The 21,979-nt window shown below is 50.3% G+C and overlaps 3 long non-coding RNA genes across 3 annotated transcripts; all 3 read left to right on the forward strand.

Annotated features, from left to right (window-relative positions):
* The first annotated feature begins 7,035 nt into the window (after positions 1–7,035).
* Positions 7,036–8,251, forward strand: LOC149747576 (uncharacterized). The gene is made up of 2 exons (XR_016387558.1): positions 7,036–7,287; positions 7,391–8,251. It is a non-coding gene; the product is annotated as an uncharacterized LOC149747576 (long non-coding RNA).
* A 4,026-nt stretch (positions 8,252–12,277) lies between these two features.
* On the forward strand, positions 12,278–14,144 carry LOC149747577 (uncharacterized). Its single transcript, XR_016387560.1, has 2 exons — positions 12,278–13,180; positions 13,284–14,144. It is a non-coding gene; the product is annotated as an uncharacterized LOC149747577 (long non-coding RNA).
* Positions 14,145–18,107: 3,963 nt separating this feature from the next.
* LOC149747578 (uncharacterized) lies at positions 18,108–20,037 on the forward strand. The gene is made up of 2 exons (XR_016387559.1): positions 18,108–19,073; positions 19,177–20,037. It is a non-coding gene; the product is annotated as an uncharacterized LOC149747578 (long non-coding RNA).
* The last annotated feature ends 1,942 nt before the right edge of the window (positions 20,038–21,979 follow it).

Genomic DNA, 21,979 nt, shown 5'->3' on the forward strand with positions numbered 1-21,979 from the left:
CTTTTTGTGAACTGTGCTTTCCATGTCAGTTCATTTACACAAACTTGGACCTGCTCTTCAGAAACGTCCTACAAGGAGCTGCACAGCAGCCAGTCTGGGGACTGGGTTGTTTTCTGTCCCTCAGGCTCCAGGGTGTTGGTTGGCACCATCTGAAGTCACCAGGGGGCAGCAAGGGCCAGGATTTGGGGAAGGTACCTATGGCTTATACTGTCCTGTGTGAAGTTTCAAGAGCTGCTTCCTGCGTAACCCCTCTTAGTCCGAAAGCATTTGTGCCCCAAGAAATCATCTTCAAAAGTGCTCATAAATGGCCCAGGGCTCAGGCTTGGGCCTCAGACTCAGAGCACTTTGGAGACAGAGGCTGGAGGCGAATCTGAGGACCCTCCCAACTGAGGGGGATGAGAGGGAGTTGGGAGTGGGGGAGGGATGGATTGGGAGTTTGGGACCAGCAGATACAAACTACTATGTACAGGATGGATAGACAACAAGGTCCTACGGTATAGTACAGGGAACAGTTTTCAATATCCTATGATAAACCCCAATGTAAAAGAATAAGAAAGAGAATGTATATATAAATGAATAAGTGAGTCACTTTGCTGTACAGCAGACATTCACACAAGATTGTAATGCAACTATACTTCTATAGAATTTTTTTTGGTTCTTTTTTCTCTTTTTTTTAATTTTTAAAAGTTCTTTAGTTGCGCCATGCGTCATGCACCACCTTAGTCCTCCGATCATTGATCAAACCCACACCGCCTGCAGTGGAAGTGTGGAGCCTTAACCACTGGACCGCCACGGAAGTCCCTTCAATAAAGTTTTTTGTTTGTTTTTTTTGTTTGTTTGCGGTACGCAGGCCTCTCACTGTTGTGGTCTCTCCCGTTGCGGAGCACAGGCTCCGGACGCGCACGCTCAGCGGCCATGGCTCACGTGCCCAGCCGCTCCGCGGTATGTGGGATCCTCCAGACCGGGGCAAAAACCAGTGTCCCCTTCATTGGCAGGCGGACTCAACCACTGGGCCACCTGGGAAGCCCTTCAATAAAATTTTTAAAACAGAAGTAGTTGAGGGGATACTGGTATGCAGCTCTGCCTTTAAGTCTCAGAAAGCGGGGCAGTTGGATTTTTCAGCCGCCTGGGCTCAGGGCCTCTCCTTTGTCCCAAGAGCACAGAGAAGACCTTCTGGGATTCCTCCCCCAGGCAGCACCAGGACTCTCACACCAGGAGGGACAGGAAATCCCGGGCTGGATTCCTTTCCCACATCCTGTCATGGACTCGTTCTGTCCTCACACACCATGTGAAGGAGTTGAGTCTCCAATAATCTCTGCTGTCCAGGGATGCAGAAGAATCTGGAACAAACCATGTCAGAGGGGGTGAGCAGAGGGGGGGAGGAGAGGCAGGTGCAGGAAGCAGATTTGCATGGAGGCCCCTCCCTCCTCTGAAGGGGAGGGGATAAGAGAGGTTTGGGGGAGCAGGCTGAGGGCTGGGGGCTCAGAAGGCAGCGTCTGGGGCGTCTCCACCATGGCCTGGGCTCTGCTCCTTGTCACCCTCCTCACTCAGGACACAGGTGAAGCCTCTAGGAAAGGGACCCCAGGGACATCTGGCTGATCCTTTGTGTCTTTGTCCTCAGGGTGACAGAACTGACTAGAGTGTGTTTCTCCTCTTTCCAGGATCCTGGGCCCAGTCTGGCCTGACTCAGCCTCCCTCAGTGTCCGGGAATCTGGGACAGACGGTCACCATCTCTTGTGCTGGAACCAGCAGTGACATAGGGAAATATAACTATGTCAGGTGGTACCAACAGCTCCCAGGCATGGCCCCCAAAACCCTGATTTATGATGTCAATAAACGGCCCTCAGGGATCCCTGATCGCTTCTCTGGCTCCAAGTCTGGGAACACGGCCTCCCTGACCATCTCTGGGCTCCAGGCTGAGGACGAGGCCGATTATTACTGTAGCTCAGCTAGAAGTGGTAACACTGTGCACAGTGGTCCAAGTTCATTGGGAAGTGAGACCAAATCCTGCCCTGGCTCACAGGCTCCCCGTTGCTGTGACTCTGCTGGTTGCTCATTTGCATCTGTGGTTGAAGCATTTACAGCTGAGAGGAGATCTGAGGACCCTGCAGAGGGATGAGGACAAAAGACAATGTGTGATTTTCCTGTTTGTTGTCCCTGCTCTTTGACCTGCATCTGAGTGGGCTGAACCAGGGAGGGTTGGGGACACACTCTGGGTCTCAGAATTGTCTCTGCCCTGGTATCGGTGAACCTTGTCCAGGGACAGCCCTACAGGAAGACAGTCTCCAAGTACAATGGGCTCTTTGCAACATGGCTCCAGTATGGAGGGTGGGTTGGAGGGTATGTCCTCCCTTCCTCAGTGATATCAAGGTCACATGTTTCCATGCAGCTTCCAGGTGGAATCCCAGCACATCTAACACCTGTGAGAATTCATTGAAAAACAGGTGTGAGTGTTGTGGCTTCAATATTAAATTTTTCTTGAACCTGAAAGACAGTTTTCAAATGGAAACATTACTAAAATGTAAATTATGTGAATTCAGTAGTTAAAAAAAATTTTTTTTTTATGTTTTGTTTTGGTTTTTGTTGTGTTTTCTGAGGCCATGCCACGCAGCTTGTGGGATCTATGTTCCCTGACCAGGGATCGAAACTTCACCCCCTGCAATGTAAGTGCTAAGCCTCAACCTCTGGACCGCCAGGGATATCCCAAATTCAATAGTTTAGACGAAAAAGTACGTTGGTTGGATTCCTCAGGACACTTCATCCCCAGAGTAACAAGTGAAGAGGAACATTTGATAACTGTGTTTTCAGGCATCCAGGACTGGAGAGCAGCTCTCTCTTGTGCTCCTGGCTCCTGGCTCTCGTGAAGTTGGAGTCACGTGTCAATCGGGCTGTTTTCAAGTGTCAATCGGTCCTCTACCTTTGGAAGGCTCGTCATATATGGCTCACTCTATGCCGGTCCTGGGCACGCTTTTCTTGTCTAAATCATCTTCCTGAGAAACCTGATTTCTTTTAACCCAACCAATTAGGCCCCTTATTTTCCAAGTCTAGGTTAGTCTCAATCTGTGTATTCATTTGTCTTTATCACAGCATTTTACAAATGACCAGAATCTTTGGTCTGTCTATCTATATCATCAGAGCTCAAGTAGAGTGTAGAAAATATTGACCAACTTCATTTCGAAGTCCTACTTTCATTGGGATTATAGCTGCTAATAAAGGTGCAGTGCGGGAATCAGTGTTTTTACTCTCCTGAAATAGCCTCTGTGATGATTTCTACCCTCCACCATTATTATGGAAACAGCCGTTGCTCCTTTGCATCTGTCCTGTTATTTCTTTCTTCTTTTTTTCTGTTAAACATATAGCTGCATTTATAATCAGTGTTACATTTTTCAAAGCAAGACTTTTTCTTTTAATGAGAATGACCTGAATATGGCTTTCCACATGTTCAGAAGTCACATTCTACAAAGTAGACTGAGCTGTGATATCAAATATTCCCCTGAATATAGTAACCGTGAGCTTGCAGTTTAAACAATCCAGTGTGGGTACTTGTAGGCAGATGTGTGTGTTCGTGCCTCACAATCAGAGCAAAGGTCACCTTGTGTCCACACACGGACCCCTCCCCACTCCCGTCCTCACTGCAGGTACTAACAGCTCTGTCACTGTGAGCAGGATATGGATGAGTTTTCAAAAGAGCACGATGGGATACACACTGAATCTAGAGGATCATTGATTCCCTTCTGTCTGATGAGAAAACTCCTGGAGAAGTTTTGACCCAATATTTTAGGTGGGTTTGGAAACATATGTTTGACTAAGAAAAAAGGTACTTTCTATCATAGATGATATTTTGATTCTCGGAATCTCAATGAAATGAAAATCTCGGGACACAAAGCAACAGACTCAAGTCAAGAGCATCTGTTGCCATTTTGTGCCCCGTCCAATGTGATGCCCAAACATTATTCCAGACAGCATGTGGGACCCTGCTCTGGACTGAAGGTGTGTCTTGTTTTTTATCCACATCCTGGAAGTGGGAACAGGAGCCCTTGCTCAGGTTTGGGGGCGGGGTGGACAGAGAGGAAATTTCCTAAGAGTTCACAGTGAATGAAGGGTCAAGGGATATCCGATGGGTTATGTTTTCTGGAGCAGAGATGAAGAATCTCTGAAAATTCGATTAAATTTTTTAAAAATCTCCATACTCTTTGCTCTTGTAATATGTTCAAGGCAGAATACGACTCATGGGAAATCCAATAAGGATTCACCATCAAAACTGGGTAGGCAATAACTTTTCTGCAGGTGGTTTGCTTTGGTTATTTTCCCACTGCAAACGTATGGCATACTTAAAGGATAAACCAAGAAGGAAGCAGTGGACATTAGCCTGTGTTGTGGAGAAAGAAGATCTGGACTATTTGTGCATTTTCTCCCTAATGAGGACAAAACACGTGCTAACTGGTAAAGGATTCCCTCCTGCTATATGGGCTCCCTCCTCATGGAGGCTGGGTGGCAGCCTGAGGCTCCCTCAGAGTGGAAGCTCTGGCAGCTCTTAAAATCCACAAGGCAGAGGCTCCAGACCAGCTTCCTGGTGTGTGTGTGTGTGGGGGAGTGTGGCCGCATCTGGGGTCCCTGCCTTCGGATCAAGGAGCCACAGAGAGAAACCAACAGGGGTGTAGACAGGAGCTCACACTGAAAGTCTGGAGAGCAGGAGTTCCGAGTGTGGACCTGATAATCCTCTCACTGGAGCTTGTTCCAAGGGTGGTGGGGAGGTGTGGGGAGTTTCCAGTACTCCTGACTCACTGCTTCTCTGGGTGGTCCTGGGCTGTCCACGGAGGGGTGGAGTTTAGTGCAGACCCTGACTCCCATGATGACTTTTACCCCCTGGGTGCAGACGGCAGGAGACGGAGGGAAACCCTAGACCCTGGGTTTGCTGCTTGTTTTCTCAGATCGTCCTGTGTCGAGTGTCCCCAAGACCACAGGCAACTACTTTTGTCCTTAAGAAGACCCACAAGACTCAGTAGAGAGGTGTCCTAATGGCTGTGATTTCCTTCAGTGAAGGGAGACCAAGCAAAACCAGCAAAGGGCTTGGTGGATGAGGTGAAATCTGAGGAAACGAGGATAAACTTCCAGGAAACCTTTTCCAAGGTCGGGCTTCATCACCACAGTTAAATGGCGACAACGTGTGTGAATTGTCCCCCAGGGAGCCTCCTCAGACCCACAAGACTCTTACTGGAGGCTGGTCTCCTAGGCACCCTGTGCCTGGCATCGACCGAAATTCCAGATTCCCGCTGGGGAGCAGGTCAGGGCTTCAGAATAAACCATAAGGTTGCAGGAGAGTGGAGACTCAGGGGGTCATTCTTCTTGGGGAACAGCCTAAACCTTCCTGAAATCTAATCACAAGACACAAACCAAGGGCGAGTCCTGTGGGCAGGTCTCTCTAAGGACATTAGTCTCAGGCTGTGGGGTAACTCTGATGCGCACAGATCCTACGTGTATTCCTGCGCCTGAGTTCAGGCCCTGGATCCAAGGGAAACCCAACATCTCACCATCAGGTCCAGGTTATGTTCTGTCGCATGATGTGCTCTGTCTCTGTGAAGAAACACACACACAGCCCCACACAAATGCAGACAGACAGACACACACACACACACCAAGCGCCATCACACCTGGGTCCCCTCCACAGTACCCAGGAAAGAAGCAGGAATCTGTTCTGTGGGGACCTGGAGCTCCTTCTGCATCACCCCCGGGGCCCTGTGCCCAGAGGCAGGAGCATAAACCCTGGGATGCAAAGGACAATTACACCAATTGTCAACTTTCCTCGTAATCAGGAACTAGACATTTCAGATACTGAGAAAGTGACAATCTTGGGAAACACCAGTCAGCCCTGATTCTCTGTCTAGAAAACACAATGGGTCCAGCATCTGGACACAGGTGTCTGACCTCAGGGAGGCGCCAGCTCTGGGGTGAGGACCTCCCGCTGAGGACAGAAGAGAATCCTCCCTTGCACCACGTGGCAGACAGACCTGCCTGAGGAGAGGTCCCTGCGGCTGGGCCCTGAGGCCGACTCTGACCCAGTCCCCCCTCCCAGCCCTGCACACCCTGGCATCTTCCTTCATTTTCCACTAGGGCTCCCTCCATCCTGAGGGAACTAAAATCTTTCTTACATTATTCGTTTTCAAAGCGTTTTGAGAATTCAGATTCATCTCATGTGCCCATATTTCTCATCCGCGTACCTATGGGGGTGGAGTCATTTATCGTGTGAGGTTCCCCTGCCCTGAGCTGAGATCTCCTCAAGGTCACTGTCCCTGAGACAAGGTCATGCTGAGACAAGATTAGAGACCCTGCAGGGGCCCTTCTGAGTCACCTGGGGAGGAAGGTGACAATTCTGTCCTGATGGGCGTGCAGGACAAAGGATGAGCCCATGGAGGGGATGAGGAGGGACAGGGTCGCTGGTGCTGAGCTGGGACGAGGAGGAGGAGGAACAAGTTGGGGGGTCAGAGCTGGGGGCTCAGCCCCACTCAGCTGCCTCCCTGGGGCTTGGTCATCCCCATCTAAGGCCACCAGGAGGCAGCAAGGGCCTGGGTTTGGCGGGGTTCTGGTCTGGTTTCCTGACCTGTATGAAGCCCCAGGTGCTGCCTCCTGAGCCCCCTAAAGGAGAGTGTGGGGTCAGTGTCCTCAATCTGTTCTGCTTCATTAGCCCTTTGCTAGGAAGGCCAATAAGGGTTCCAGGGCCCCTCCTCCGAGCCCTGCAGAGGCAGGGGACAGGGGGGCAGGGAGCCCGTCCTGCTGAGGGGACAGGTGAGGGACAGGGATGCACACCCCCAGCTCCCCTGTGGTGCCGGGAGGAGACGGGATGCAATCTCTAAGTCACCCCAGCCCCTTGGGTCCCTGTCCTCACCTTCCACCCACAAAACCCAAAGAGTGGTTATCGGGATTATTAGCCAACAACACCTTGACTCAAATAGTGCATGACAGTGACATCTCAGGATGGCCCCATTTCCTGGGCCCTGTAATGGTCAGTGTCCTGGCTAAAGACAAGGTGTAACAGAGTTTTCATCCTCTCAGATAAGCTTTGCTGTCCATGGATGCCTCCAGAGCCAGGTCAGAGGGGTGAGGAGAGAGTGAGCAAGGGCAGGTGCAGGAAGCTGATTTGCATGGAGGCCCCTCCCTCCTCTGGCAGGGAGGGGATAAGAGAGGTCTGGGGGTGCAGGCCGAGGGCTGGGGGCTCAGAAGGCAGCGTCTGGGGCGTCTCCACCATGGCCTGGGCTCTGCTCCTTGTCACCCTCCTCACTCAGGACACAGGTGAGGCCTCCAGGGAAGGGACCCCAGGGACATCTGACTGATCCTTTGTGTCTTTGTCCTCAGGGTGACAGAACTGACCAGAGTGTGTTTCTCCTCTTTCCAGGATCCTGGGCCCAGTCTGGCCTGACTCAGCCTCCCTCAGTGTCCGGGAATCTGGGACAGACGGTCACCATCTCTTGTGCTGGAACCAGCGGTTATGTCGGCTGGTACCAACAGCTCCCAGGCATGGCCCCCAAAACCCTGATTTATAATAACAATAAACGGCCTTCAGGAATCCCTGATCGCTTCTCTGGCTCCAAGTCTGGCAACACGGCCTCCCTGACCATCTCTGGGCTCCAGGCTGGGGACGAGGCCGTTTATTACTGTAGCTCAGCTGGAGGTGGTTACACTGTGCACCGTGGTCCAAGTTCAGGGGAAGTAGAACAAAAACCTGCCCTGAGCTCACAGGCTCCCCGTTGCTGTGACTCTGCTGGTTCCTAATCTACATCTGTGGTTGAAGAATCATGAGCTGAGAGGAGAGCTGAGGACCCTGCAGAGGGATGAGGAGAAAGAACAACGAGCGGTTTTCATGTTTGTTGTCCTTCCTGTTTGACCTGCATCTGAGTGGGCTGAGCCTGGGAGCGTTGGGGACACAGTCTGGGTCTCAGCTTTGTCCCCTCTCCTGGCATTGGTGAACCCTGTCCGGGGACAGCCCTGCAGGATGGTGGTCTCCCCAGTACGATGGGCTCTTCGAAATGTGGCTCCAGAATGGAAGGTGGGCTGGAGGGCATGTCCCGTATTCCTCAGTGATGTCAAGGTCACGTGTTTCCATGGGGACCAGTGCAGTTTCCAGGTGGAATCCCAGCATATCTAAGACCTGTGGGAATTAATTGAAAAACTGCGCGAGTGTTGTGGGTTCGATGTTATTTTTTCTTGAACAGTTTTGTAACGCAACCATTACTGAAATTAAATTATGTGAATTGAATAGTTTGTTTTTAATTTGTTTTTGTTTGTTTGGGGGTTTTTTTGCCCATGCCACATGGCATGTAGGATATTAGTTCCCTGACTAGGGATGGAACCCCTACGCCCTGCAATAGGAGGTCTAATTCTTAACCACTGGACAGCAAGGTATGTCCCGAATTCAATAGTTTAGATGAAAAACAAAGTACATGGGTTGGATTGCTCAGGACACATCATCCCCACAGTAACAAGTGAAGAGGAACATTTGATAGCTGTGTGTTCAGGCATCTAGGACTGGAGAGCAGCTCTTTCTTGTGCTCCTGGCTCCTGGCTCTCTTGAAGTTGGAGTCACGTGTCAGTTGGGTTGATTTCATGAAGATCCTCTAACTTTGGAAGACCCCTCCTATATGACTAACTCCATACTGGTCCTGTGTACACTTTTCTTATCCAAATCATTTTCCTGATAAATCTGATTTATTTTATTTTAGTTTTATACATTTATTTATTTTTAAAATTTATTTATTTTTGGCTGTGTTGGGTGTTTGTTGCTGCGCGGGGGCTTTCTCTAGTTGCGGCAAGCGGGGGCTACTCTTCGTTGCGGGGGGCGGTTCTCACTGCGGTGGCTTCTCTTGTTGCGGAGCACAGGCTCTAGGCGAGTGGGCTCAGTAGTTGTGGCTTGTGGGCTCTAGAGCGCAGGCTCAGTAGTTGTGGCACACGGGCTTAGCTGCTCTGCGGCAAGTGGGATCTTCCCAGACCAGGGCTCGAACCCGTGTCCCCTGCCTTGGCAGGCGGATTGTTAACCACTGTGCCGCTAAGGAAGTCCCAACCTGATTTATTTTAACCCAGCCAATTAGGCTCCATATTTTCTAAGTGTATGCTAGTCTCAATCTGAAGAATCTTTTGTCTTTATCACAACATTTTACATTTGACCAGAATCATTGGTCTTTCTAACTATATTGTCAGAGATCAGGTATAGTGTAGAAAATATTTACCGACTTCATTTCTAAGATCTACTTTCATTGGGATTACAGCTGCTCCTAAGGTGCAGTGTGGGAATAAGAGTGTTTTTACTCTCCTGAAATAGCCTCTGTTATAATATCTACCCTCCCCCATTATTATGGGGACAGCCATTCTTCCTTTCCTTCTGTACACTTATCCTGTTATCTCTCTCTTTTTCTCTACTAAACATAGAGCTGCATTTATAATCAGTTTTACATTTTTCTAAGAAAGGCTTTTCTCTTTTTAATGAGAATGACCTGAGTCTGGCTCTCCACTTCCTCAGAAGTCACATCCTATGCATTAGCCCGAGCTGCGATATCAAATATTCCTCTGAATATAGTAATCTTGAGCTTGCAGTTTCAACAATCCAGGCCAGGTAATTGTAGGCAGATGTGTGTGTTTGTGCATGAGAATCTGACCAAAGGTCCCCTTAGGTCCACACATGGACCACTCCCGGCTTCTGTTCTCCCTTCAGGCTCCAGATGCTCAGTCACGGAGCAGGACATGCATGAGTTTGCAAGGGCACGATGGTGATACACACGAAATCGAGAGGGTGTTTTACGCCCTTCTCCTTGACGAGAAAACGTCTGGACAAGTTTTGACCCAATATTTTAGGTGGATTTGGAAAGATATGTTTGACCAAGAAAATAGCTGCTTTCTGTGATCGATGATATTTTGATTCTCAGTCTCAAGGTAATGAAAATCTCAGAACACAAAGCAACAGACTCAAGTCAAAAGCATCTCTTGCCATACTGTACCACATTCGATGTGATGCCCAAACAGTGTTCTAGACAGCATGCCGGTACCCAGCTCTGGAATGAAGGTGTATCTTGTTTTGTCTCCTTATCCCAGAAGTGGGAACAGGAGCCCTCGCTCAGGTCGGGGGTGGGGTGGACAGAGAGGAATTTCCCTCAGAGTCCACAGTGAATGAGGGATCTGCACCACAGATGTCAAGGGATTTCCAATGGATGACCTTTTCTGGGTCAGTGATGAAGAATCTCTGAGAATTCCGGGCTTCCCTGGTGGCTCAGTGGTTGAGAGTCCGCCTGCCGATGCAGGGGACACGGGTTCGTGCCCTGGTCCAGGAAGATCCCACATGCCACGGAGCGGCTGGGCCCGTGAGCCATGGCCGCTGAGCCTGTGCATCCGGAGCCTGTGCTCAGCAACGGGAGAGGCCACAGCAGTGATAGGCCCGAATACCACAAAAAAAAAAAAAAAAGAAAGAAAAGAAAGAAAAAGAAAAAAAGAATCTCTGAGAATTCATTTACAATTTTTTTAAAAATCTGAATTTCTAGGCATGAATCCATCCATAATCTTTGCTGTTGTAACATGTGCAATGCAGAATAATACTCCTGGGGAATCCAATAAGAATTACAGTCAAAAGTGGGTAAACAAAGAACTTTCCTGCAGGTGGTTTGCTTTGCTTATTTCCCCACTGCAAACATTTGGAATATTGAAAGGATAAACAAAGAAGGACTAAGTGGACGTTAGCCTGTGTTATGGAGAAAGAAGGGCTGGACTATTTGGGTATTTTCTCCTTAATGAGGACAAAACACGTGCTAACTGGTAAAGGATTCCCTCCTGCTATTGGGGATCGCCCCCACCATAGAGGCCGGGTCGTGGCCTGAGGCTCTTGTGGGAGCTGTGGCAGCCCTTGAGATCCAGGAGGCAGAGGCTCCAGACCATCTTCCAGGGCTGGGGGGAGAATGTGGCTGCATATAGGGTCCGTGCCTTTGGATCAAGGAGCCACAGAAAGAAACCAAGAGTGGTGTAGACAGGAGCCCACACTGAAAATTAGGAGAGCCGGAGTTCCAGTGTGGACCTGATCTTCCTCTCACTGGAGCTTGTTCCGGGGTTGGTGGAGAGCTGTGGTGAGTACCAGTGCTCTGGACCTCGTGATTCCCTGGGTGGTCCTGGGGTGTCCATGGAGGGGTGGAGTTTAGTACAAACCCTGAATCTCATGATGACCTTTACGCCCCGGGTGCAGAGGGTAGGAGACGGAGGGAAACCCTAGACCCTGGGTTTGCTGCTTGTCTTCTCAGATCGTCCTGTGTCGAGTGTCCCCAAGGCCACAGGCAACTATTCATGTCACAAAGAAGACCCCTAGGACTCAGTAGAGAGTCGTCCTAATGGCTGTGATTTCCTTCAGTGAATGGAGACCAAGCAAAACCAGCAAAGGGCCATGGTGGATGCGGTGAAATAAGAAGAAACCAGGAGAAGATTCCAGGAGGCCTTTCCCAGATGAGGGACGGGCTTCATCAGCAGAATCAAATGGCGACAACGTGTGTGAATTGTCCCCCAGGGAGCCTCCTCAGACCCACAAGACTCTTACTGGAGGCTGGTCTCCTAGGCACCCTGTGCCTGGCATCGACCGAAATTCCAGATTCCCGCTGGGGAGCAGGTCAGGGCTTCAGAATAAACCATAAGGTTGCAGGAGAGTGGAGACTCAGGGGGTCATTCTTCTTGGGGAACAGCCTAAACCTTCCTGAAATCTAATCACAAGACACAAACCAAGGGCGAGTCCTGTGGGCAGGTCTCTCTAAGGACATTAGTCTCAGGCTGTGGGGTAACTCTGATGCGCACAGATCCTACGTGTATTCCTGCGCCTGAGTTCAGGCCCTGGATCCAAGGGAAACCCAACATCTCACCATCAGGTCCAGGTTATGTTCTGTCGCAGGATGTGCTCTGTCTCTGTGAAGAAACACACACACAGCCCCACACAAATGCAGACAGACAGACACACACACACACACCAAGCGCCATCACACCTGGGTCCCCTCCACAGTACCCAGGAAAGAAGCAGGAATCTGTTCTGTGGGGACCTGGAGCTCCTTCTGCATCACCCCCGGGGCCCTGTGCCCAGAGGCAGGAGCATAAACCCTGGGATGCAAAGGACAATTACACCAATTGTCAACTTTCCTCGTAATCAGGAACTAGACATTTCAGATACTGAGAAAGTGACAATCTTGGGAAACACCAGTCAGCCCTGATTCTCTGTCAGAAAACACAATGTGTCCAGCATCTGGACACAGGTGTCTGACCTCAGGGAGGCGCCAGCTCTGGGGTGAGCCCTTGCAGTGGATGAGGAGGGACAGGGTCACTGGTGCTGGGCTGGGAGGAGGAGGAGGAGGAACAAGTTGGGGAGGTCAGAGCTGGGGGCTCAGCCCCACTCAGCGGCCTCCCTGGGGCTTGGTCATCCCCATCTAAGGCCACCAGGAGGCAGCAAGGGCCTGGGTTTGGGGGGGTTCTGGTCTGGTTTCCTGACCTGTATGAAGCCCCCAGGTGCTGCCTCCTGAGCCCCATAAAGGAGAGTGTGGGGTCAGTGTCCTCAATCTGTTCTGCTTCATAAGCCCTTTGCTAGGAAGCCCAATAAGGGTTCCAGGGCCCCTCCTCCGAGCCCTGCAGAGGCAGGGGACAGGGGGGCAGGGGGCCCGTCCTGCTGAGGGGACAGGTGAGGGACAGGGATGCACACCCCCAGCTCCCCTGTGGTGCCGGGAGGAGACAGGATGCAATCTCTAAGTCACCCCAGCCCCTCAGGCCCCTGTCCTCACCTTCCACCCACAAAACCCAAAGAGTGGTTATCGGGATTATTAGCCAACAACACCTTGACTCAAATAGTGGATGACAGGGACATCCCAGGATGGACCCATTTCCTGGGCCCTGTAATGGTCAGTGTCCTGACTAAAGACAACGTGCAACAGAGTTTTCATCCTCTCAGATAAGCTTTGCTGTCCATGGATGCCTCCAGAGCCAGGTCAGAGGGGTGAGGAGAGAGTGAGCAAGGGCAGGTGCAGGAAGCTGATTTGCATGGAGGCCCCTCCCTCCTCTGGCGGGGAGGGGATAAGAGAGGTCTGGGGGTGCAGGCCGAGGGCTGGGGGCTCAGAAGGCAGCGTCTGGGGCATCTCCACCATGGCCTGGGCTCTGCTCCTTGTCACCCTCCTCACTCAGGACACAGGTGAGGCCTCCAGGGAAGGGACCCCAGGGACACCTGACTGATCCTTTGTGTCTTTGTCCTCAGGGTGACAGAACTGACTAGAGTGTGTTTCTCCTCTTTCCAGGGTCCTGGGCCCAGTCTGGCGTGACTCAGCCTCCCTCAGTGTCCGGGAATCTGGGACAGACGGTCACCATCTCTTGTGCTGGAACCAGCAGTTATGTCGGCTGGTACCAACAGCTCCCAGGCATGGCCCCCAAAACCCTGATTTATGATAACAATAAACGGCCTTCAGGGATCCCTGATCGCTTCTCTGGCTCCAAGTCTGGCAACACGGCCTCCCTGACCATCTCTGGGCTCCAGGCTGGGGACGAGGCCGATTATTACTGTAGCTCAGCTACAAGTGGTTACACTGTGCACCGTGGTCCAAGTTCAGGGGAAGTAGAACAAAATCCTGCCCTGAGCTCACAGGCTCCCCGTTGCTGTGACTCTGCTGGTTCCTAATCTACATCTGTGGTTGAAGAATCATGGGCTGAGAGGAGAGCTGAGGACCCTGCAGAGGGATGCGGGGAAAGAACAACGAGCGGTTTTCCTGTTCGTTGTCCTTCCTGTTTGACCTGCATCTGAGCGGGCTGAGCCTGGGAGCGTTGGGGACACAGTCTGGGTCTCAGCTTTGTCCCCTCTCCTGGCATTGGTGAACCCTGTCCGGGGACAGCCCTGCAGGATGGTGGTCTCCCCAGTACGATGGGCTCTTCGAAATGTGGCTCCAGAATGGAAGGTGGGCTGGAGGGCATGTCCCGTATTCCTCAGTGATGTCAAGGTCACGTGTTTCCATGGGGACCAGTGCAGTTTCCAGGTGGAATCCCAGCATATCTAAGACCTGTGGGAATTAATTGAAAAACTGCGCGAGTGTTGTGGGTTCGATGTTATTTTTTCTTGAACAGTTTTGTAACGCAACCATTACTGAAATTAAATTATGTGAATTGAATAGTTTGTTTTTAATTTGTTTTTGTTTGTTTGGGGGTTTTTTTGCCCATGCCACATGGCATGTAGGATATTAGTTCCCTGACTAGGGATGGAACCCCTACGCCCTGCAATAGGAGGTCTAATTCTTAACCACTGGACAGCAAGGTATGTCCCGAATTCAATAGTTTAGATGAAAAACAAAGTACATGGGTTGGATTGCTCAGGACACATCATCCCCACAGTAACAAGTGAAGAGGAACATTTGATAGCTGTGTGTTCAGGCATCTAGGACTGGAGAGCAGCTCTTTCTTGTGCTCCTGGCTCCTGGCTCTCTTGAAGTTGGAGTCACGTGTCAGTTGGGTTGATTTCATGAAGATCCTCTAACTTTGGAAGACCCCTCCTATATGACTAACTCCATACTGGTCCTGTGTACACTTTTCTTATCCAAATCATTTTCCTGATAAATCTGATTTATTTTATTTTAGTTTTATACATTTATTTATTTTTAAAATTTATTTATTTTTGGCTGTGTTGGGTGTTTGTTGCTGCGCGGGGGCTTTCTCTAGTTGCGGCAAGCGGGGGCTACTCTTCGTTGCGGGGGGCGGTTCTCACTGCGGTGGCTTCTCTTGTTGCGGAGCACAGGCTCTAGGCGAGTGGGCTCAGTAGTTGTGGCTTGTGGGCTCTAGAGCGCAGGCTCAGTAGTTGTGGCACACGGGCTTAGCTGCTCTGCGGCAAGTGGGATCTTCCCAGACCAGGGCTCGAACCCGTGTCCCCTGCCTTGGCAGGCGGATTGTTAACCACTGTGCCGCTAAGGAAGTCCCAACCTGATTTATTTTAACCCAGCCAATTAGGCTCCATATTTTCTAAGTGTATGCTAGTCTCAATCTGAAGAATCCTTTGTCTTTATCACAACATTTTACATTTGACCAGAATCATTGGTCTTTCTAACTATATTGTCAGAGATCAGGTATAGTGTAGAAAATATTTACCGACTTCATTTCTAAGATCTACTTTCATTGGGATTACAGCTGCTCCTAAGGTGCAGTGTGGGAATAAGAGTGTTTTTACTCTCCTGAAATAGCCTCTGTTATAATATCTACCCTCCCCCATTATTATGGGGACAGCCATTCTTCCTTTCCTTCTGTACACTTATCCTGTTATCTCTCTCTTTTTCTCTACTAAACATAGAGCTGCATTTATAATCAGTTTTACATTTTTCTAAGAAAGGCTTTTCTCTTTTTAATGAGAATGACCTGAGTCTGGCTCTCCACTTCCTCAGAAGTCACATCCTATGCATTAGCCCGAGCTGCGATATCAAATATTCCTCTGAATATAGTAATCTTGAGCTTGCAGTTTCAACAATCCAGGCCAGGTAATTGTAGGCAGATGTGTGTGTTTGTGCATGAGAATCTGACCAAAGGTCCCCTTAGGTCCACACATGGACCACTCCCGGCTTCTGTTCTCCCTTCAGGCTCCAGATGCTCAGTCACGGAGCAGGACATGCATGAGTTTGCAAGGGCACGATGGTGATACACACGAAATCGAGAGGGTGTTTTACGCCCTTCTCCTTGACGAGAAAACGTCTGGACAAGTTTTGACCCAATATTTTAGGTGGATTTGGAAAGATATGTTTGACCAAGAAAATAGCTGCTTTCTGTGATCGATGATATTTTGATTCTCAGTCTCAAGGTAATGAAAATCTCAGAACACAAAGCAACAGACTCAAGTCAAAAGCATCTCTTGCCATACTGTACCACATTCGATGTGATGCCCAAACAGTGTTCTAGACAGCATGCCGGTACCCAGCTCTGGAATGAAGGTGTATCTTGTTTTGTCTCCTTATCCCAGAAGTGGGAACAGGAGCCCTCGCTCAGGTCGGGGGTGGGGTGGACAGAGAGGAATTTCCCTCAGAGTCCACAGTGAATGAGGGATCTGCACCACAGATGTCAAGGGATTTCCAATGGATGACCTTTTCTGGGTCAGTGATGAAGAATCTCTGAGAATTCCGGGCTTCCCTGGTGGCTCAGTGGTTGAGAGTCCGCCTGCCGATGCAGGGGACACGGGTTCGTGCCCTGGTCCAGGAAGATCCCACATGCCACGGAGCGGCTGGGCCCGTGAGCCATGGCCGCTGAGCCTGTGCATCCGGAGCCTGTGCTCAGCAACGGGAGAGGCCACAGCAGTGATAGGCCCGAATACCACAAAAAAAAAAAAAAAGAAAGAAAAGAAAGAAAAAGAAAAAAAGAATCTCTGAGAATTCATTTACAATTTTTTTAAAAATCTGAATTTCTAGGCATGAATCCATCCATAATCTTTGCTGTTGTAACATGTGCAATGCAGAATAATACTCCTGGGGAATCCAATAAGAATTACAGTCAAAAGTGGGTAAACAAAGAACTTTCCTGCAGGTGGTTTGCTTTGCTTATTTCCCCACTGCAAACATTTGGAATATTGAAAGGATAAACAAAGAAGGACTAAGTGGACGTTAGCCTGTGTTATGGAGAAAGAAGGGCTGGACTATTTGGGTATTTTCTCCTTAATGAGGACAAAACACGTGCTAACTGGTAAAGGATTCCCTCCTGCTATTGGGGATCGCCCCCACCATAGAGGCCGGGTCGTGGCCTGAGGCTCTTGTGGGAGCTGTGGCAGCCCTTGAGATCCAGGAGGCAGAGGCTCCAGACCATCTTCCAGGGCTGGGGGGAGAATGTGGCTGCATATAGGGTCCGTGCCTTTGGATCAAGGAGCCACAGAAAGAAACCAAGAGTGGTGTAGACAGGAGCCCACACTGAAAATTAGGAGAGCCGGAGTTCCAGTGTGGACCTGATCTTCCTCTCACTGGAGCTTGTTCCGGGGTTGGTGGAGAGCTGTGGTGAGTACCAGTGCTCTGGACCTCGTGATTCCCTGGGTGGTCCTGGGGTGTCCATGGAGGGGTGGAGTTTAGTACAAACCCTGAATCTCATGATGACCTTTACGCCCCGGGTGCAGAGGGTAGGAGACGGAGGGAAACCCTAGACCCTGGGTTTGCTGCTTGTCTTCTCAGATCGTCCTGTGTCGAGTGTCCCCAAGGCCACAGGCAACTATTCATGTCACAAAGAAGACCCCTAGGACTCAGTAGAGAGTCGTCCTAATGGCTGTGATTTCCTTCAGTGAATGGAGACCAAGCAAAACCAGCAAAGGGCCATGGTGGATGCGGTGAAATAAGAAGAAACCAGGAGAAGATTCCAGGAGGCCTTTCCCAGATGAGGGACGGGCTTCATCAGCAGAATCAAATGGCGACAACGTGTGTGAATTGTCCCCCAGGGAGCCTCCTCAGACCCACAAGACTCTTACTGGAGGCTGGTCTCCTAGGCACCCTGTGCCTGGCATCGACCGAAATTCCAGATTCCCGCTGGGGAGCAGGTCAGGGCTTCAGAATAAACCATAAGGTTGCAGGAGAGTGGAGACTCAGGGGGTCATTCTTCTTGGGGAACAGCCTAAACCTTCCTGAAATCTAATCACAAGACACAAACCAAGGGCGAGTCCTGTGGGCAGGTCTCTCTAAGGACATTAGTCTCGGGCTGTGGGGTAACTCTGATGCGCACAGATCCTACATGTATTCCTGCGCCTGAGTTCAGGCCCTGGATCCAAGAGAAACCCAACATCTCACCATCAGGTCCAGGTTATGTTCTGTCGCAGGATGTGCTCTGTCTCTGTGAAGAAACACACACACAGCCCCACACAAATGCAGACAGACAGACACACACACACACACCAAGCGCCATCACACCTGGGTCCCCTCCACAGTACCCAGGAAAGAAGCAGGAATCTGTTCTGTGGGGACCTGGAGCTCCTTCTGCATCACCCCCGGGGCCCTGTGCCCAGAGGCAGGAGCATAAACCCTGGGATGCAAAGGACAATTACACCAATTGTCAACTTTCCTCGTAATCAGGAACTAGACATTTCAGATACTGAGAAAGTGACAATCTTGGGAAACACCAGTCAGCCCTGATTCTCTGTCTAGAAAACACAATGTGTCCAGCATCTGGACACAGGTGTCTGACCTCAGGGAGGCGCCAGCTCTGGGGTGAGCCCTTGCAGTGGATGAGGAGGGACAGGGTCACTGGTGCTGGGCTGGGAGGAGGAGGAGGAGGAACAAGTTGGGGAGGTCAGAGCTGGGGGCTCAGCCCCACTCAGCTGCCTCCCTGGGGCTTGGTCATCCCCATCTAAGGCCACCAGGAGGCAGCAAGGGCCTGGGTTTGGGGGGGTTCTGGTCTGGTTTCCTGACCTGTATGAAGCCCCCAGGTGCTGCCTCCTGAGCCCCATAAAGGAGAGTGTGGGGTCAGTGTCCTCAATCTGTTCTGCTTCATAAGCCCTTTGCTAGGAAGCCCAATAAGGGTTCCAGGGCCCCTCCTCCGAGCCCTGCAGAGGCAGGGGACAGGGGGGCAGGGGGCCCGTCCTGCTGAGGGGACAGGTGAGGGACAGGGATGCACACCCCCAGCTCCCCTGTGGTGCCGGGAGGAGACAGGATGCAATCTCTAAGTCACCCCAGCCCCTCAGGCCCCTGTCCTCACCTTCCACCCACAAAACCCAAAGAGTGGTTATCGGGATTATTAGCCAACAACACCTTGACTCAAATAGTGGATGACAGGGACATCCCAGGATGGACCCATTTCCTGGGCCCTGTAATGGTCAGTGTCCTGACTAAAGACAACGTGCAACAGAGTTTTCATCCTCTCAGATAAGCTTTGCTGTCCATGGATGCCTCCAGAGCCAGGTCAGAGGGGTGAGGAGAGAGTGAGCAAGGGCAGGTGCAGGAAGCTGATTTGCATGGAGGCCCCTCCCTCCTCTGGCGGGGAGGGGATAAGAGAGGTCTGGGGGTGCAGGCCGAGGGCTGGGGGCTCAGAAGGCAGCGTCTGGGGCATCTCCACCATGGCCTGGGCTCTGCTCCTTGTCACCCTCCTCACTCAGGACACAGGTGAGGCCTCCAGGGAAGGGACCCCAGGGACACCTGACTGATCCTTTGTGTCTTTGTCCTCAGGGTGACAGAACTGACTAGAGTGTGTTTCTCCTCTTTCCAGGGTCCTGGGCCCAGTCTGGCGTGACTCAGCCTCCCTCAGTGTCCGGGAATCTGGGACAGACGGTCACCATCTCTTGTGCTGGAACCAGCAGTTATGTCGGCTGGTACCAACAGCTCCCAGGCATGGCCCCCAAAACCCTGATTTATGATAACAATAAACGGCCTTCAGGGATCCCTGATCGCTTCTCTGGCTCCAAGTCTGGCAACACGGCCTCCCTGACCATCTCTGGGCTCCAGGCTGGGGACGAGGCCGATTATTACTGTAGCTCAGCTACAAGTGGTTACACTGTGCACCGTGGTCCAAGTTCAGGGGAAGTAGAACAAAATCCTGCCCTGAGCTCACAGGCTCCCCGTTGCTGTGACTCTGCTGGTTCCTAATCTACATCTGTGGTTGAAGAATCATGGGCTGAGAGGAGAGCTGAGGACCCTGCAGAGGGATGAGGGGAAAGAACAACGAGCGGTTTTCCTGTTCGTTGTCCTTCCTGTTTGACCTGCATCTGAGCGGGCTGAGCCTGGGAGCGTTGGGGACACAGTCTGGGTCTCAGCTTTGTCCCCTCTCCTGGCATTGGTGAACCCTGTCCGGGGACAGCCCTGCAGGATGGTGGTCTCCCCAGTACGATGGGCTCTTCGAAATGTGGCTCCAGAATGGAAGGTGGGCTGGAGGGCATGTCCCGTATTCCTCAGTGATGTCAAGGTCACGTGTTTCCATGGGGACCAGTGCAGTTTCCAGGTGGAATCCCAGCATATCTAAGACCTGTGGGAATTAATTGAAAAACTGCGCGAGTGTTGTGGGTTCGATGTTATTTTTTCTTGAACAGTTTTGTAACGCAACCATTACTGAAATTAAATTATGTGAATTGAATAGTTTGTTTTTAATTTGTTTTTGTTTGTTTGGGGGTTTTTTTGCCCATGCCACATGGCATGTAGGATATTAGTTCCCTGACTAGGGATGGAACCCCTACGCCCTGCAATAGGAGGTCTAATTCTTAACCACTGGACAGCAAGGTATGTCCCGAATTCAATAGTTTAGATGAAAAACAAAGTACATGGGTTGGATTGCTCAGGACACATCATCCCCACAGTAACAAGTGAAGAGGAACATTTGATAGCTGTGTGTTCAGGCATCTAGGACTGGAGAGCAGCTCTTTCTTGTGCTCCTGGCTCCTGGCTCTCTTGAAGTTGGAGTCACGTGTCAGTTGGGTTGATTTCATGAAGATCCTCTAACTTTGGAAGACCCCTCCTATATGACTAACTCCATACTGGTCCTGTGTACACTTTTCTTATCCAAATCATTTTCCTGATAAATCTGATTTATTTTATTTTAGTTTTATACATTTATTTATTTTTAAAATTTATTTATTTTTGGCTGTGTTGGGTGTTTGTTGCTGCGCGGGGGCTTTCTCTAGTTGCGGCAAGCGGGGGCTACTCTTCGTTGCGGGGGGCGGTTCTCACTGCGGTGGCTTCTCTTGTTGTGGAGCACAGGCTCTAGGCGAGTGGGCTCAGTAGTTGTGGCTTGTGGGCTCTAGAGCGCAGGCTCAGTAGTTGTGGCACACGGGCTTAGCTGCTCTGCGGCAAGTGGGATCTTCCCAGACCAGGGCTCGAACCCGTGTCCCCTGCCTTGGCAGGCGGATTGTTAACCACTGTGCCGCTAAGGAAGTACCAACCTGATTTATTTTAACCCAGCCAATTAGGCTCCATATTTTCTAAGTGTATGCTAGTCTCAATCTGAAGAATCTTTTGTCTTTATCACAACATTTTACATTTGACCAGAATCATTGGTCTTTCTAACTATATTGTCAGAGATCAGGTATAGTGTAGAAAATATTTACCGACTTCATTTCTAAGATCTACTTTCATTGGGATTACAGCTGCTCCTAAGGTGCAGTGTGGGAATAAGAGTGTTTTTACTCTCCTGAAATAGCCTCTGTTATAATATCTACCCTCCCCCATTATTATGGGGACAGCCATTCTTCCTTTCCTTCTGTACACTTATCCTGTTATCTCTCTCTTTTTCTCTACTAAACATAGAGCTGCATTTATAATCAGTTTTACATTTTTCTAAGAAAGGCTTTTCTCTTTTTAATGAGAATGACCTGAGTCTGGCTCTCCACTTCCTCAGAAGTCACATCCTATGCATTAGCCCGAGCTGCGATATCAAATATTCCTCTGAATATAGTAATCTTGAGCTTGCAGTTTCAACAATCCAGGCCAGGTAATTGTAGGCAGATGTGTGTGTTTGTGCATGAGAATCTGACCAAAGGTCCCCTTAGGTCCACACATGGACCACTCCCGGCTTCTGTTCTCCCTTCAGGCTCCAGATGCTCAGTCACGGAGCAGGACATGCATGAGTTTGCAAGGGCACGATGGTGATACACACGAAATCGAGAGGGTGTTTTACGCCCTTCTCCTTGACGAGAAAACGTCTGGACAAGTTTTGACCCAATATTTTAGGTGGATTTGGAAAGATATGTTTGACCAAGAAAATAGCTGCTTTCTGTGATCGATGATATTTTGATTCTCAGTCTCAAGGTAATGAAAATCTCAGAACACAAAGCAACAGACTCAAGTCAAAAGCATCTCTTGCCATACTGTACCACATTCGATGTGATGCCCAAACAGTGTTCTAGACAGCATGCCGGTACCCAGCTCTGGAATGAAGGTGTATCTTGTTTTGTCTCCTTATCCCAGAAGTGGGAACAGGAGCCCTCGCTCAGGTCGGGGGTGGGGTGGACAGAGAGGAATTTCCCTCAGAGTCCACAGTGAATGAGGGATCTGCACCACAGATGTCAAGGGATTTCCAATGG

The sequence above is a fragment of the Delphinapterus leucas genome, chromosome 14 (assembly GCF_059928025.1).
Source record: "Delphinapterus leucas isolate spDelLeu-1000000601 "Yukka" chromosome 14, BTC_Dleu_Yukka2, whole genome shotgun sequence".
NCBI classification, from domain to species: domain Eukaryota; kingdom Metazoa; phylum Chordata; class Mammalia; order Artiodactyla; family Monodontidae; genus Delphinapterus; species Delphinapterus leucas.